The sequence below is a fragment of the Hemibagrus wyckioides genome, unplaced genomic scaffold (assembly GCF_019097595.1).
Source record: "Hemibagrus wyckioides isolate EC202008001 unplaced genomic scaffold, SWU_Hwy_1.0 Contig8, whole genome shotgun sequence".
Taxonomy (NCBI): domain Eukaryota; kingdom Metazoa; phylum Chordata; class Actinopteri; order Siluriformes; family Bagridae; genus Hemibagrus; species Hemibagrus wyckioides.
In genome coordinates, this window is record NW_026690810.1 from 312756 (window position 1) to 331577 (window position 18822).

The 18822-nt window shown below is 38.1% G+C and overlaps 1 long non-coding RNA gene across 3 annotated transcripts; it reads left to right on the top strand.

Annotated features, from left to right (window-relative positions):
- Window positions 1–4294: 4294 nt before the first annotated feature.
- Window positions 4295–9870, top strand: LOC131350700 (uncharacterized). 3 transcript variants are annotated; one of them, XR_009204299.1, is made up of 7 exons: window positions 4295–4381; window positions 8748–8797; window positions 8938–9003; window positions 9136–9210; window positions 9303–9397; window positions 9522–9569; window positions 9643–9708. It is a non-coding gene; the product is annotated as an uncharacterized LOC131350700 (long non-coding RNA). The 3 variants fall into 3 exon arrangements; XR_009204298.1 differs by lacking the exons at window positions 4295–4381; window positions 9643–9708 and adding exons at window positions 5849–5962; window positions 9790–9870; XR_009204297.1 differs by lacking the exon at window positions 4295–4381 and adding an exon at window positions 5849–5962.
- Window positions 9871–18822: the final 8952 nt, after the last annotated feature.

Genomic DNA, 18822 nt, shown 5'->3' on the forward strand with positions numbered 1-18822 from the left:
TTCCCCCAAAAAAACAGATGAAATGTGTGGGTTTAAAGTCTTAGATATAATAAATAATAGATATAATAAATATAATAAAGTTTTAGAGATAAAATTTTGAACACACTGAAATAAATACAGAAATCTAGGCAAAACGTTCATCTTTACTGAGTTTAAATGACCAGCTAGAGAAATGAGGAGAGCTGACCAGAGAGCAAAATCATTCTGAGACTTTGTGAACTGTACCAGCTCTCCCAATTGTTCAGTATCAGTAACATTCATTCAGTCAGCACAGGACATCTGTGCAACAGGACACACCAGTCACATGTCCAGTATTTTGATTGTGGAAAAAATAAGAGATTTCAAATAACAGGTTGTTGTTTACACATCTAGATGTAAATATCTGGAAATGAAATCTGAGAATTCTGGTCTATAGCCTTATATACTTTTTTGGAACTTAAAGCCAAATTGTCTTCAAAGTATAAAAAAACATTTGAGTATTTTCAGAGGGGACTGTACAAATAGTCTTAATAAGTGAGCGAGTGTGTATCTCTGATAGAAACTACTATATATTAACTGTACCAAGTCAGTGTGTTTTATGAGTATTGTTCATTTCCATCAATCTAACCTAACACTAGCCTACAATCTCCACAGAAGGTTGATCTGAAAAAGAGACCTCAGTCTGGGAATTCCTCCACATCTAAGAGTACATCCCCTACCCTGACTCCATCACCATCCCCAACTCCTAAGCCTCTAATTGGTGAAACCCTGTCTTCTGCTTCTTCCCAACCATGTTCTAAAAGTAGTGGTGGCTCCAGCAGTGGCAGCATCACTGATGAAGGTCAGTGCAAATAAAGATGATCAGACTTTATGGTGTGTAGGAATGTACTCTCATTCACACTATTGCAGTTATACAGTAGACATACTGATGACTAAAAATAATCAGAATGAGACGGTAATAGGAGCAAATGAAAACATTTATTAAAGTAAACTATATAAACACTATACAACTATAAGTTTATTTACAACAATATTATTTGCAGCTACTATTTATACTAATTACTATTAGCAGTTATCTATATAGACAGGGATAGAGGGATAGATTGATAAGGGACGCTCTATGAGGGATGAGGGATATTAAAACTACTCCTTGGGTGCTGGGTTCACTGTACAGACCTGTAGGGAAGAAAAGAGTATACTTTAATATTAAGTTCATCAAAAATAAGAATAAAATTAATTTCTACTTACGTGTGGAGAGCTTGAGCAATGTATAGAAAAGAAGTGAGGGAAAAGAAATGGAACAGAAGGAAGAAAAGAGGAATTTGGTAGAAGGAAGGACATTGCTCAGAGCTTCCACAAAATGTCCAAGTGTCCTTTTTTAGCAGGCTATGATTGTTATAAAATTAGCTTTTGATGCTTGTTATTTTAATTATTATTCCTTAATTACTCATTACCACATTTGTTTGACAACTACATCATTTTCAAGCCCAGTAACTGAAAGTATTTTGCACAAGGAAACAGTCTATCATCATTCTGAAGTCACCTGGTTGTTAACTGCTGCCAGACGCATCACAATCTTCTTCCCCATAACGAACAAGAAGTTCTGATTGTGGATGCAGGTAAGATGAATCTGAATATAAGACAGCACATAATATAAGCTAAAGCAGAGTGAACTTCCCCTGAGCAAAAACAGCAGCTAAACAAAGGTTTTACTCACAGCGAACGCCTCACGGAGAGCATGCAGCTTCAGGCCGATATCAGTTACCCCTCTCTCTGTAAGATGGTCCCTAAGAAACAAAAGATTTACATGCTTAGTGTATTAAACATACATTACTCCTTTATACCATTAAACTGTGAAGAGAAGCGTACCAAGTAAAGGGCACCTCCATCTCCTCTTGGCTAAGGCTCTCCTCACTCTCCTGCAAGACACATTAGCAATAAATCATTAAAACTCACACAGTAAATGTTACAGCCTCCCATTCAGGGGAATAGCAGCATCTGTAGATACACATCAGGTCTGAAACACAGAATTACCTCAGAGTCGTACTGTTCCTCTGAATCACTGTGGGGAGAGTCAACCTGCTCCTGCTCCCAGGTGGAGGTGTTCACCTGACCATCTTTAGCCACATGCAGGAACGTGCAGGACACCTTTTTAAAGGTTTGCTGTTAAATTAAAAAAATATATAAAAACACTGCAGACCCATATGTGTACAAAATTCCAAGAGTTACTATCTACAATAAAGACTTCATGATACTGCAATAAATTTACCACATAATCCTCAAGTGGCTCCATGATGGTTTCCACCCGGTTACAGGAAAGGAGCTCTGTAACCTTCCCATATTCAGCCTTAAGAGAACAATTTGAAGTGAACACAATTAGTCACTGCAACTAACAAAAGTTTTGTGACGCCACAACAGATAATCCCTCACCTGTATGACAGTGAAATGGTCCTCGATGGTGGTCTGATAAGGGAATCCCTGCAAATGACAATTAGCTGAAACTCAAGATCTACTTCTCAAAAGTGTTCATCTAATAATCATTAATATCAATTCTCTTCATCAGAGTAACAAAGATGGTGATTACCAGCTGGTCGAAGTAGCGCGTCTTGGTGGTTTTAAACCAGCAAATCCACTCTCAGGACCCCTTATCATCCCGAGGAAGTATCCCTTAACGTCCACTGCTTAGAAATAGAGAAACTAAACATTAGAACTTGTAAAGAAGGATGTGTGTGTGTTTGTATCTCAGCTGTAGCACTGTACAATACCCCAGACAGGAAGGTAAAGGTGCGTGCAGAGAGGAACTGGATATTTCGGCAGGCGCTGATCGGCTCACCAGCATCGAGCGTCTGTGAAATGAAGAGCGTGATGAACATAACTGCTTCCTATCACAGCCATTTTATAATAACACAAGTAACATTCTCTCACTTTCTTTACAGTCAAAACAACCCTGTGAAATACAGTGATCAGCTTTAGTAAATAAAGGAAAGGTTTGGTTACCAGAAGGACGGGTGAAGATTCCTGGTCATGTTCGTTTGGCAGCAGCTGTAGGTTTGGCTCAACGACCTTAAAACACACAAACACAATTAGTAACTGCAATTAACACAATTTAGTGATGACACAATGAACAAGCCCTTACCTGAATGCCAGGGAAACTGTCCTCACAGTTGTTATGAAAAGGGAATCCCTGCAAACGACAATTAGATGAAACTCAAGATCTACAACCGCATTTCATTTAAGTTCTCTTTTAATAATCGTTAAAGTGGAATCTCTTCATGAGAGTAATAAATAGCGTGATTACTTCGAGAGTCCAGCAGTGTGCGGTTTCAAGCCAGCAGAGCTGACTCTCTGGACCCCTTAACAACGTGAGGATGTCTCTCCTAAGGTCCACTTGCTAGAAATAAAGAAACAAAACTAAACATTAGAACTTGTAAAGAAGGATGTGTGTGTGTTTGTATCTCAGCTGCAGCACTGTACAATACCCCAGACTGGGAGTTGGAGGAGTCTGCAGTGTTGTACTCAACATTACAGCAGGTGCTGTTCAGCTCACCAGCACTGAGGGGCTGTGAAAAGTAGAAGATGAGGATCATCAGTGTTTTTTATCATAGCAGTTTCACACTAACACTTTCAAACATTCTGTCACTTGGAAAATCCAGAGATCAGATTTAGTAAATAAATGACAGGTTTGGTTACCAGAACAACAGCTGAAGATGTGGAGTGAGTTTCTGTGGGTAGCTGCGGCAGGATTGGCTCAACAACCTTAAGACACAGACACACACACAGACACACACACACACACACACTTAGACAAAAGCAGCCTACACGTTTCAAATGTAGTTAAAATATTTTACTGACACATACCTGGAGGACTGAGGGAGTATCTGACGATTCTCCCAGCAAATCCACAGCTTCTGCAATAAATTAGTTTCATGTAAGTTTAATTACAACTAATATTTTCTGTTAAATGTAAAACATTAAAATGGCCAAATTTATAAGGTAGTAGAGAGAGAGACCTTGTAAATTTTTCTCTCCTTTCTTTCTAATGCTTAAAAGTTAATAAACCTGTGAGTTAGTTAGCTAGTTAATTTGTGAAGAAACAGACTAATTGTAGCATTAGTAGCTTGTGTAAATTCACTGTACATGTGACTGATTAAACTCTCTAAATCCTCAAGTCCAGGCATCCTGATGAACTCCACCTCCCCATCAGGATCCACACGCTGCCGTCTACTCAGAGGGGCTTCTTGATTGCCATCCTCTTCGTCCCGCCTCCTCCTTATGCCCTGGCGTGGGACAGGAGTTATCATTGTGGCAGGAGCATAGTACATACCAGCCACAATGTTGTGGATGTCGATATTGAAATAAGGCTGGGGCAAAGGAACTGTTGAAGGCTGTGGACTCCCTGAAGGTGGTGGCCTCCTCAAAGGGGATGGGGTTTTATTTTAATAGCACTGTGTATGTTTTGTAAAGCAGGAAAGCCTCACTATCAAAACAAGAAGTATTTACACAAGTTATATTACTGTAATCTTCCTATAACAGTGCATTAAAAACTATTTTATTTACATTTACAGTATTTACATTTTAGCTGCATTTATAGGTGTTATACAGGGCTCTTCCAGTATCACGGCTTCACTGTTAGTCACACTGTGCACTTATTTCAATGCTTAAAAATATCTTCCCCCAAAAAATGCAGATTAAAATACATTTCTATTACAGTCTATTACTTTAGCACTTTCTTACTCCAGTGGTTCACATCCCCTTTGAGTCCAATTGTGTCTCCTCTCAAAAATTCGCCCTTTATCGTAAATTACACTACTCCTAACTATTTTATTCACGACAGCTAGAAACAAAACCTTGCTGAACAGAATTGAAACAAACAGCTTGATATTTTTGCCTAAGCTGCACTCTACATTGCCACACTAGCTCCATTTATTTGTACCGATTGGTTTTGTTCAGCTAGCTGCCTTTCCTCACAGCCCCTTTCTCTCTCCGCTTTAACAACTCGACAAACACGGACAATGAAAAATCCTTAAAATAATAAGTTACTTCATGTTATTGTAAGTATTTTAACTTATTCTATTCACTCCATCAAAAAAAAACTATAAACACTGAAAAACAATTACTTAGCTACATGCTAACTAGCCGTCTAGCTAATCTTTGCTAATACTCCTCGGCTTGACTTAGTAAACTTTAGCAAACGTTAAGTAAACATTGGGACTTTTATGAAAAGCTGATGTTAACATATCTGAAAACATCAACACTGTTTTCTTCTTCCCTGCTCGTTTCACTGGAGTCTGCCATTTTGTCCGCTAGCTTTAGCATACTGATCGTGTACGTAAAGCGATTAGCCGAATAAAGATTAGCCGAACAGAATTTCTCAAAACCATCTAATCATATAAAACGATATTCCTGATTGCGGTTTTTTTGTAATAACGCGGTGTTATTAATAAAGGGGTGTAGCAAAAATGCCAAAAGATAATCCAAATCGTGCGACCTTCAGAACCAGTAAAAACCAACACTAACTAGTATAAAACAGCACTAACTAGTATAAAACAGCACTAACTAGTATAAACCAATATAAACCAGCACTAACTAGTATAAACCAGCACTAACTAGTATAAACCAGTATAAACCAGCACTAACTAGTATAAACCAGCACTAACTAGTAACAAGAGTCAATAATGAATAAATAATAATAATAATCATAATAATAAGCTGAAATGTCCGGGAAGCCCAGGGAGTGAAGCATAGCTGAAGTTTAAGGCAGCATGTAGCTGTACAGTTAGAATTCAAGCTGTAGGACCAGTTTAAAGACGATACGACCTTAAAAAAAAAAAAAAAACTCCTGTTTACGGCATCTACCGAAAACCTCCGAGAAAAACCGAACTGTACGGAAACCAGGAAGTGAAGTCCGTAAAAAATGCATTTACAAATTATATATTTTACATTTTATAATTTGCTCCTGCTGAACACACTCAGTGTCCTCAAGGTAGGATGATCTTTATCCTTTAATGCCACACTGTTTCTACAATAAATCATGTTAAAGTGACAGTGTTACAGTCTAATGTTATGTAGCACACAAGACACCTCATCTTGCCGTGAATTAGCCTAATGCTAGTTACCGTGCTAGCGAACCTGGCTACTGGTTTAAACTACACAATAAAATCATTAAGCTCGGTTTAAGAATTTATTTTATTTCCACAATGAAATATTTACCCCATTAGAAGTCCATTCTTAACAACCCCTTCTCCTGGTTTTAATAAAATAAATCGTGCTTAGCTTTGTGATTCAGCAGCTAGCGCGCTAACGGACTTTAGCCGATTTTTAGCGATTTCAATGACAGTGTAATATTTGGACTAATCATATCTACCGAGAGAACTTGTATATTTGTTGTAATTATTTAACACTTTATTGGTTATATTAATGTGAATATGATATTTCTCCTAATAATAGTTCACCTGTTAGTGAACATGCTGCTGCTTTAAATTACACACTAAAATCCTGAACCGAGTTGATGAGCTCGGGTAACGAGAATTTAGTTTATTTCCATAATATAATATTTACCCATTTAAAAGGTGACTTTTCACACCCCTGAGTACTGGTTTTACACTAAATCATGACTAGACTAGTGATTTAGTCAGGTCTAAAGGACTTAGTTACAGATGTATGTTATCTACCTAGAGAACTTCGCTAATCATTTCATTTACACAGTTAGCATCATGCTAGTTATCGTGCTAGCGAACTCGGCTACTGGTTTAAATGACACAATAAAATCCTTAAGCTTGGTCAAGAATTTATTTTATTTCCACAATGAAATATTTACCCTGTTAGTAGGTCACTTTTAACAACCCTGACTACTGGTTTTACACTAAATCATGATTAGCCTTGTGATCCGCTAGCTAGCGCGCTAGCGGACTTTAGCCGATTTTTACCGATTTAAATTACACTGTAATAGTTGGACTAATTATATCTACATGTCTATTTGTTGTAATTTGTACACATTTTATCGGTAAATATAATATAAATATAATGTTTAGCCTAATGTTAGTTAAGCTGCTAGTGAACTTGGCTGTTATTTTACATTACACACTAAAATCCTGAACGAGTTGATGAGCTTGACCAACGAGAATTTCATTTATTTCCACAATATAATACTCATCCCCATTAAAATGTCACTTTTAACAACCCTGACTACTGGTTTTATACTAAATCATACTTAGACTACTGATTAATCAGCTCTCGCGCTAAAGGGCATGGTTACAGATGTACACCGATCAGCCATAACATTATGACCACCGACAGGTGAACTGAATAAGACTGATGATCTCCTCATGATGGCACCTGTTAGTGTGTGGGATATATTAGACAGCAGGTGAACATTTTGTCCTCATGGTTGATGTGTTAAAAGCAGGAAAAATGGGAAAGTGTAAGGATTTGAGCGAGTTTGACAAATGGTGATGGCTGCACGACTGGATCAGAGCATCTCCAAAACTGCAGCTCTTGTGGGATGTTCCCGGTCTGCAGTGGTCAGTATCTATCAAACGTGGTCCAAAGAAGGAACGGTGGTGAACCGGTGACAGGGTCATGGGCGGCCAAGGCTCACTGATGGACGTGGAGAGTGAAGGCTGGCCCATGTGGTCCGATCCACAAGACGAGCTACTGTTGCCCAAATTGCTGAAGAAGTTAATGCTGGTTCTGATAGAAAGGTGTCCGAATACACAGTAAATCACGGTTTGTTACTTATGGGACTGCATAGTCAGGGCGCCCATGTTGACCCCTGTGCACCACTGAAAGCACCAACAATGGGCACGTGAGCATCAGAACTGGACCACGAAGCAATGGAAGAAGGTGACCTGGTCTGATAAATCAAGTTTTCTTTAACATGGCGTGGATGGACGGGTGTGTGTGCACATGGCACCAGGATGCACTATGGGAAGAGGGCAAGCTGGCGGAATCAGTGTCATGCTTTGGGCAATGTTCTGCTGGGAAACCTTTTGGTCCTGCCATCCATATGGATGATGCTTTGACATGAACCACCTACCTAAGCATTGTTGCAGGCCATCTACACCCTTTCATGGTAACGGTATTTCCTGATGTCTGTGGCCTCTTTCAGCAGGATGATGCACCGTGCCCCAAAGCAAAAATGGATCAGGAATGGTTTGATGACCACAACAATGAGAATGAGGTGTTGACTTGGCTTCCAAATTCCCCAGATCTCAATCAAATCGAGCATCTGTGGGATGTGCTGGACAAACAAGTCCAATCCATGGAGGCCCCACCTCGCAACTTACAGGACTTAAAGGATCTGCTGCTAACATCTTGGTGCCAGATACCACAGCACACCTTCAGGGATCTAGTGGAGTCCATGCCTCGACAGGTCAGGGCTGTTTTGGCAGCAAAAAGGGGACCAACAGCATATTAGGCAGGTGGTCATAATGTTATGGCTGAGCAGTGTATGGTATCTACCTAGAGAACTTCACTAATGGTTTCATTTCCACAATATCATAGTGAGTATAAAGGTTTTAATAATTATACAGTATAATATTTTTTATAGATTTGGGTGGTGGACAGGGGCAGGAGGTTTTAGAGAGTTTAATCAGGTCACATGTACAGTGAATTTACACAATCTGACTGCTCCAATTTTTCTGTTTCTTCACAAGTTAACTAATTATCAAACTCACTGCTTTATTAACTTTTATGCATTAATAGGAAAGTTTGATATTGTGTAATTGAAGAGTCATAATTCTGAGTCACAGAAAAATAATCTATTGCAGAGCCTGTGGATGTGCTGGAGGAATCAGCAGATACTCCCTCTGTCCTCCAGGTATGTGTCAGTTAAATAGTAATATTTTAACTTCATTTAAAACCTACAGGCCACTTTTTTCTAAGTGTGTGTGTGTGTGTTTGTTTGTGTGTGTGTGTGTGTGTTTGTGTGTTTGTGTGTGTTTGTGTGTGTGTGTTAAGGTCATTGAGCCAATCCTGCAGCTGCTGCCCACCGAACCACACGAAGAACCTTCAGCTGTCATTCTGGTAAGAAAATCCTTCATTTATTTCCTAAAGCCAATCAATGGATTTTACAAGGTTGTTTTTACTGTAAAGAATGTTAGTATAAATCTGATATGATAAGAAGCACTTATGATCTTCATGCTCTACATTTCACAGCCGCTCGATGCTGATGAGCCGGACAGTGCCTGCCGTGATGTTCAGTGTGTGTCTGTAGTCTCCTCCCTCTCCCAGGTATTCTACACTGCTGTAACTGAGATACAAACACACAAACATCCTTCTTTACAAGATCTAATGTTAAGTTTTGTTTCTCTATTTCTGGCCAGTGGACATAAGCAGAGACATCATTGGAATGATGAGGGGTCCAGAGAGTCGGCTCTGCTGGTTTGAAAGCGCAGAGACACACTGCTTGACTCGCGAGGTAATCACAGTCTTTATTACTCTGATGAAGAGAATGGACATTTTTCAACTGACATGATTTTTAGAAGAGCACTTTTGTGAAATGTGGTTGTAGATCTTGAGTTTCATCTAATTGTCTTTTACAGGGATTCCCTTATTATACCAGTGATAAGGAGAGTTTCACTGGCATTCAGGTAAGGGATTATTCATTGTGGCATCACAAAATGTTATGAACTGCAGTGACTAATTGTGTTTGTGTGTTTTAAGTTTGTTGAGCCGAACATCCAGCTGCTGCCCACAGAACAACCTCAAGACCCTTCACCTGTTTTTCTGTTTTTTTCTAAGTGACAGAATATTAGTATGAAACTGCTGTGATCAGAAGCACTCATGATCTTCCTGCTCTACTTTTCACAGCCGCTCGATGCTGGTGAGCTGATCAGCGCTTGGTGTAATATTCAGTTCCTCTCTGCACAGGCCTCCATCTCCCAGTTCAAGGTATTCTACAGTGCAGCAGCTGAGATACAAACACACAAACACCCGTCTTTACAAGTTGTAATGTTTAGTTTTGTTTCTCTATTTTCAGTCAGTGGAAATGAAAACATACTTCCTGGGGATGATAAGGGGCCCACAGAGCCGTCTTTGTTGGTTTAAATCCACCAAGACGAGCAGCTTGAATCACATGGTAATCACAGACTTAATTACTCTGAGGAAGAGAATTGACCTTGATGATTATTAGACGCTCACGTTTGTGAAATAGATCTTGAGTTTCAGCTTTTTGTCATTTGCAGGGATTCCCTTATGAGTCCTCCATAGAGAACTGTTTCACTGGCATACAGGTAAGGGATTATTCGTTGTGGCATCACAAAACTTTTGTTAATTGCAGTGACTAATTGTGTTCACTTTAATTTGTTCTCTTAAGGCTGAATCTGGGAGGGTTACAGAGTTCATCTCCTGTAACCGAATGGAGACATCATTCGTCGTGCCACATTATTTTGTGGAAAATTTATTGCACTGTCATGAAGTGTATCTTGTAGTTAGTAACTTTTAGAATTTTGTCAGTTGTGCTTTTATTTGTCTTCAGTGTGGATATTTTTTTTATTCAACAGCAAACCATTACAACGGTAACCTGCACTTTGCTGTATGTGGCTGAAGATGGACAGATGTTCACCTCCACTTGGGACTATGATCACAACGACTGTGAGGTAATTCAGACTTTCAGACCTGATGTGTATCTACATATGCTGCTATTCCCCTGATTCGGATACTGTAAAATTTACTGTGTGAGTTTTAATGATTTAATGATTTGGCTTGCAGGAGAGTGAGGAGCGCCTTAACCCAGAGGAGTTGGAGGTGCCCTTTATTTGGTACGATCCTCTTCACTCTTTAATGATGTAACAGTGTATTGTATGTTTAATATACACTAAACATTTACATCTCTTGTTTCTTAGCTGCCATCTTTCAGACAGAGGGGTGACTGAAATCGGCCTGAAGGTGCCCGCGCTTCGTGAGGCGTTTGCTGTGAGTAAAACCTTTATTCAGCTGCTGTTACTGCGCAGGTAAAGTCCACTCTGCTTTAACTTTTATATTGTGTGCTGTCTTATATTCAGACTCTGCTTGCCAGCATCCACAAGCAGAACTTCTTGTTCATGGCTGGAAAGAAGATCGTCATGCGACTGGCAGCAGCTAACAACCAGGTGACTTCAGAATGATGAAAGACTGTATCATTTTTGTGATGGAAATAATTTCAGGTTCTCAGCCATAGCCAAAGTGAGTTACAGAGATTTTTTCGTTTGCTTTAACAGGATGCAGTTGGTGTGCAGTTGGCCTACGAGGCCCTGATTCGATTCCTGAGGACGCCTTCCAATCAGGAATCGATTAAAGCAGAGCTCAGCTCCTGTGTAAGCTAATAAACGCCTGTGTGAAATGACAGATGTTTAAAGATAACAGATTTTGCTAATATAGAAAACAGGACTCCAATATGTAAAGCTAATTTATTTTTGTATCTTTTCTACTCTGTGCAGGACCACCACTACAACTTCCTGGATGTTTTTTTTTGAGCTGATTTTCTTCAGCTACTTTATAAATGGCTCAAAACCTCAGCCAGTAAGTGTCTTATCAGGAGATTTCTAAGCAATGTTTGAGTTTCAGAACATGGTCTATTTGATCTGGTTTTCTTTTTCCATATTTTTTAAACCTGATAAGACATGGCATTAATGAAGCTTGTCTTTCTTTCCAAAAGTTTAAGGGAGGTTTCTTGGAGCGCCTGCTTGCGCTCTTCAGCATGTGGGACGTGGACGTGTGGGAGCCTGCAGCAGAGCTGTACTTCACAGTGCTTATTGTAAGTGTTGAATATCTTCTGATGCCACGATCCACAAATTCTCAGGATTGTATCTTAAACTCAGTGACACTATGTTGGATGTGTGTGGAATTTGTCAATAGGATTACCTTACAGAGCTTGCTGAAGTACTCTTCACTCAGCCTCTGGAGCTCTACAGTGACCCAGCAGCCTTAGCCACCACAGTTCAGCGACTCCTCAAGCTGCACGTCCAGCTGATGATGGACATTTTGGAGGAGCTCTGAGCAATGTCTTTCCTCTTACCCACTTCATCTTTTCTTCCTCTGTTTCATTTCATCTTCTTTTCTCTCACTTCTTTTTCCTACATTGCTCAGGCTCCACACGTGAAATAATTTTATTTCTATTTTTGATCAACTTAATATTTAAAAAATCTCTTTTCTTTCCTACAGGTTTGTACAGTGAACCCCAGGACCTGAAGAAGGGCTTAACCTTAGCATTTAAGATCCCTCGTCCCTTAATAATCATCCCTTATTAATCTATCCCTCTGTTCCTATCCCACTCCCCCTATTCCCATCAATAGCCTATAGATTGTAAATACATATATAGAATTGTTTAGAAATAAACTTATTTGTATACTTCTTATAGACTTTGCTTAAATAAATGTTTATATTTGTTCCTATTGCGGTCTCATTCTGATTATTTTTAGCCATCAGTATATGTATAAAAGTTTCCTTTAAACGCAACACAAACTGAATTTTTCACTCATATACAGATCATTTTTACAGAATTTCACAACCTTTAAATGGTTTACTAAAATGTGAAAAATAACAAATATATTATATATTTGTTATTATATTATATTCAGTGTTGGGGAAAGTTACTTTTAAAAGTAATGCGTTACAATATTGTGTTACTCCCTAAAAAAGTAAGAAATTGCATTACTTAGTTATTTTTTATAAAAAGTAATGCGTTACGTTACTTTTGCGATACTTTTTCTTAAATTTGACCAGTAGACTCGTTCTCTTTTCATTTTATACACATAGAAACCTATATGTGTTACATTACAAAGTAAACTCACAGTCCAAGTTAATAAAGACATTAAAGAGTGCAATATAGTCTTCCTAAAGTCATTCTAAAATTAGATCAATCTGCAAATGTTTTCTTCAGGTCTGCCTCCATTTCTATATATGCCTTGTCCAAAAAGCTTGTAAAGGTTTTGCGATCGGAGAGCACGGCCCCTGTCCATTTCCCTGATTTTGCTGATGATATTACAAAATGTCGGCGCCTTCACAGTGAAGAGTGGCTGCATCTCCTCAACAATAAATGCAGCAACCAATTTATTGAGTTCAGTCAAACTAATTGTTTTACCTGGTGGTGAACTGAAATCTAGCTTTTGTTGTTCAGCAGTAGGCGGGGTATATTAATACTGACATACATGGTTTGTTTATGTAAACTAATGTTAAATAATATAATTTAAGGGGACCATAATGTAAAGCATTATTGATTGAGACATTTCTCATGTGATTAACATAGTTATTCTACCATAATTTAAATCATATCTAAGGCTGGGTTTGATTAGGAGTGGGATTATTAGATAGATGAATTCAGACCCTCGGTGTGAAACATCACCCCCTGGACACAGGTGGACACAGCGTCCCTCATTTATTCCAAGTGTAGGGTGGCTTGAGTTCAGACACCATTAGTCAGGTGTGACAGCATTAATCATACTGCAGAATTCCTCTTCACTAAACAGCTTACGAGACAGATACCCCCTGCTGAAGAAATCTGTTTGTACTTGTGCACTGGAAGATCCCAGACCCAGATAAATTATTTCCTCTTGAAATCCATCTGTTTTAGTCCAGTATTTTCCCAGACCACTGCAACTATTACTACATAATAAAACACCAGCTGCAAACAAGTGGAGTATATTTTACAGCACCTATCAGTAAAAGTTATTTTATAGTGGGTTGATTAGCCTCTCACTAATTTCAGTCACTCTTCAAAATCATGTTTTTTTCTTGGGCTTATAAACCAGGGACAGGTTTGCAGAAAATTACATACTTGTTTAGCACATCTAGAAAGCAGCCATATTTTTTTTCTAATACCTAAACCAGTATAAACCAGCACTAACTAGTATAAACTAGTAAAATATAAACTTTGTATATTTTAAATAGGAAAAAATGCAGTTGAAGAAAAATCCCAGATTATTAATGTGGTCACAGAATTTTGGACTTTTTCAGTGGATATAATCAATACATTTATCACATTACAATTATTTATGTGAGTAATAAACCATATAAACATACTGTGATAACACTTTACATTAAGGCTCTGTTAACTTACTTTATTTACTGCATTAGTTAACATTAAAGAAATGCTTATATGAAAGCTGATACCTTCTTTATAACAGATCACCTTAGACCCTGAATCTCTTCTTGGAGCTGGATTTGATTTGTATTGTGAAATGTGAACTGACAGAAACTTCTTAACAATTACTGGTATACTTATGAAGAACAATTTACTTTAAAATAAATAACAGAACTGTAGGATGGGAATAATGAGGATTTAAGTGTTTTAAACCTAAGTGCCAGAATCTCTTCACAGAGCTTTAACTATGCGGTATTTCAAGATAATCACAGCCACATACAGTGTGATGAGATGAAATAATAATTCTCTTGGACTCAAGGTCTAAGACACATGTATGACATTCACAGTGCTGACGAGACTAAGCATGCAGGGAGGGGCTATGGGTAACAGTGGGGGTAAGTACACACATGGGTAGAGTGTAAGTATAAGAGTATAGGGTATAAATACTGAAATCACAAAAAAAATACATTCAAAATGAAAATAATACATTATAGAAAACACAGGGTCCAAAACTTTAAAGTGCAGTAATGCTTCTAAAAGTAACCTGAGATGAATGAAATTTAAAGTGACACAGTGTGTAGTAAGGTGTTAAGTCAGTAGCCTGTGTTATTCCTGCTGCCACCTCTGTATGATGGCCTTCTGCCTCTTTAAACAGCTGAGCACACAGACCGTCAGCCAAATATGGAAATTCTGTAAACTTTTACATTCATCCTGAAGGAAATTTCAGAGTGCTTTAAGTGAAGGAAAGTGCAGGGACAGGCCTTGTTTTCTTTCCACATCCTCCAGCTGAAATTAATCACCAGACCTAACTTATAAACACTGATTCAGATGTCTGAAACTGAAGTGTTTAACAAAGAAAAGAAAAGAAAAGCTATTTATTATATCAAGAAGTACAAGTATAAAAACAAATTTCATTCAAGTCATTTAATTCATTTATTACTTTTATTTCATTAAGTGGTTACAGGCTGGTCTTCTTGTGAAAGTATATAAAGAGACTTAATGCATTACTTCTATACTCTGTGGTACCTGATAGTAAGTCTCCTGTATTAGGTCAATTCTCAATCTCACCACAGGATGGCAGTATCGGATACAGCTTATATAAAACAAGGCGAAACCTAGAACTACCTCATCATCATTAGATTACATATCCAACAGTGAGATTGATTTGTTGTGAGAAAGCCTAGTGCGTAAATTGATTGAAATAATAATTTGCTGAATTTTCTCAGGAACAGTCATCTAGTTCAATTCAGTGAATGTCAGATGATGTTTGTGTTGCCAGGTGTGTGGTTTTTAGACCAAACAATTATTTCAGGTCTTGTGTGTGGCACATGTTCCATAATACTTCGTGCCAAGTAAGAATGTTACTTTTGAGAAGTTTTTCTCTGCTGACCAGACACAAGGAGTGAGTTTTGACCAGTACCTTGCGGAACTGCACACACTAAGTAAGACTTGTGAATTTGGAGATTTTAGAGACTCAATGGTGAGGGACAAAATAGTCTGTGGGATTCCTGATAATGGTCTCAGGGAAAGACTGTTATGTGAAGCAGCTCTGACACTGGAGAAAGCAGTCAATATGTGTAGACCTAAAGTTAACTACAGCTAGTAGTTAGTGTAAGTGACCTTTCATCTGAGGGTTTCATCAGTTTTCAAGATTCTAACACAGAAGCAGTCACCCACACGTTACACAGCATACAGATCAGAAGAGTGAATGTCAGAATGAATTTACTGAATGTCATGACTTTCTGCTGGAAAGCTTTAAAAAGGTCTGTTTGCAGGTCCGAAACCGGAGACAGTGGCTGATTTCTGGAGAATGGTTTGGGAGCACAAATCTGCCACCATAGTCATGCTGACTAATGTAAGAGAGAGAAAAGAGGTAAAACACATGAATATAGCACACAGTTTGCTCTGGAAATGCTTGTAAAGGTTAAATGGTTTTGAATCTGCATGTGTTTCTAGGAAAAATGCTGTCAGTACTGGCCAGAGCAGGGCTGCTGGCTGTACGAATGTGTGAGGGTGTCTGTGGAGGATGTAACGGTGCTGGTCCACTACACTATCCAGAAGTTCTGTGTGCAATATGTAAGTCTGAAATAAACAAATGAACAGAAGAATAAAGAATGCAGAATTGCAAGTATATATACCGTACACTGGCTCATGGTGATTTGTGAGGAATTTCATATATATAATGTAAACATAAATATGCTAATTCAGGCTAATTCCAGACACAAACAATGTGATTTCTGTGGCATTTCACACTGACACTGTGGACCATATGTGTGTATGTGATGTAGCACTAAATGTGATGCCCTCTTTTATGTTTTAATCAACATGCTGGAGAGCTTCAATGCCAACAGTAGCATTATCTACTTGCGAAGCAGAATACATGTCCTTATCATCAGCCATTCAGGAATGTATCTACTTAGAGCAGCTACTCAAAGGTATGGATACATACCAATACGCACAAACAAAAGTGTATGAAGACAACCAAGGTACAATAGCAATAGCCAGAAACCCAGTTTACAGGCAAAGGTGCAAGCACATTGACATCAAGTAGCACTTTATAAAGGAAACTGTGAATGATGGCAAGGTAATCTTGGAATACCTACAGAGCAAATGGTTGCTGACATTATGACAAAGCCAGCCACTAAGCTAAAGTTAAAGAGGTTTGCTCGAGACATGTTTAGTACTTAAAATGAGTTAAAGGTTTATGTTTACATCGTTTATGTGAAAGAGAAGCCTTATTTGTTATTTTGTTTTCAGGTAACTTAATAAGCTAAGAGCAAGTGTGGGTGTTAAGTATTGCACTCTTACTCGTTAGATTACGGCATCAGCCGAACTACTCTTGTTTTATTGAATGTATTACGGTTCATTTGGGTGTGATGTCATTACGTTATACAATGCACTCTATGTAAAACGTTTATAGTGTTAATGTCGGATGTACAGAGCCGATGCTTGTTCAAGTTTATTAATAAATGTTCCAAAGAAGTTGATAATGAGACGTGTAACGTTTTGTTTGTTTTCATACGCGTGTTCAAGCCCATTCAAATCCATTTTAAAACAAATGAGACAAGTCTTTAAAGAGCAAATGGTGGCATATAAAATAAGAGCTGTGTCTGTGCTTATGGTATCTGTCTGCATCTCAGTCTGTCCATAAGCTGAGGTGTTACAAACAGCAGAACTGATTACTGGAAGAGTTTAAGAGTGAACAGATATTTAGAGACTTTTCCAAGACAAAATATGAATCAATCCAACTTGAATAAATGCTATTATTTATTGAATAACATTTAATAAAACCAAGGCATTGAGCCTCAATAACTCTCCAGTAAACAGAAACAAATGACCACAACCAAAAATCCAGACATTATTCATAGCACTGAATATACATTTTACAAAAAGCTCTCTTTTTAATATTAATATCATTTATCTTCAATAAAATATCAATTATGATGCGATAAATCGATACAAACATGAAAGACAGTTTGCAAATAGGAATAAAAAACGATATAAAATTTTGCACCAATTATAAAAGAGTAAGCCTGAATTAAACAATGGTACATAAACAATCTGAGTCCAAGGAGTGAAAAAAGCAGTATTAGAGATTTTGAGACCAAAACAAATAAAAAGAACAAATAATCACTGAATACAAAACACAACTAGATGAAATATTGAGAAATATACAACGACGACTTTTTCTGGATTCACTGCTATGGCCATGAAACTACAGTCTGAACCTTTTGAGTCAGCAAGTATTCTGTATATTTCTAAGTAATCAGATTTGGGTAAAACAATGGAAAAAGACCAAAAATGACTTTGCTATGGCTTCACAGCTGCAGCTTGAACAGTTCAACAAACAAGTCCAACAAACTCAGCTCCAATAACAAAACTATGAAAGTGCATAGATAACTGTTAACTTTTTTATAAACAGCAGCCAAGATTAAACATCCAGCTTCAGAAGCTTATTCTTCAATGACTGCACTCTTGCAGTACACTGAGAGCCAAGGTGCAGAAATAATGTCTGGGTCACCTCGAAGGTATACTTCTTCAGGTACTCAATGTTAAGTGCATAAATGATACCAAAAAGTAAAGCAAATGCATTTGGCAGGTCATCAACATCATCAAGCACAATGTTCTCTTCCAGCACCACAGCTATACTTCTTGTGTTTGGGTTGGTTATTGCCACATCTTCAACAAAACTGAGGATATCTACTTTGAGTCCCTTAGTGCAGGTTTCCTTCTGGACTGTGTCCTACAGAGACAACAAACTATGGGTCAAAATCAATACAGGACAAAAATAAGAAAAAGAAGAAGAAGTGTCTTGCTCAAGGGTACAATCAAGGAAGTTATGTTTTGTGCTGGGACTTGAACACACAACCTTCTTATCAGAGACTCAAAGCCATCACTACAGCTAGCTTGCACTGCTTCACTGGAATCTTTAAGTGCCATTAATTCAGTGGGAGAAATAGCTGAATCAATGCAAACTAGTTATGGTGTTGCTCTGGCATGGTTGTAATGGCTCAGTGACAGAAGGCTTGATCAGAAGGTTGTGTTCAAATTCCAGCACACTTCCAAGCAGCACTGGTTGAGTAAGACCCTTATCTTTCAGCTTAGTTGTATCCTACATCAGTCAAATGAGCAAGTGTGCTGGGTTATGTGTCATTTTATGCAACATGAAGATATTACAGCACTTTACTGATCACCCAAATTGCCAGTCAAAACTAAACATTAGAACTTGTAAAGACGGGTGTTTGTGTGTTTGTATCTCAGCTGCTGCACTGTAGAATACCTTG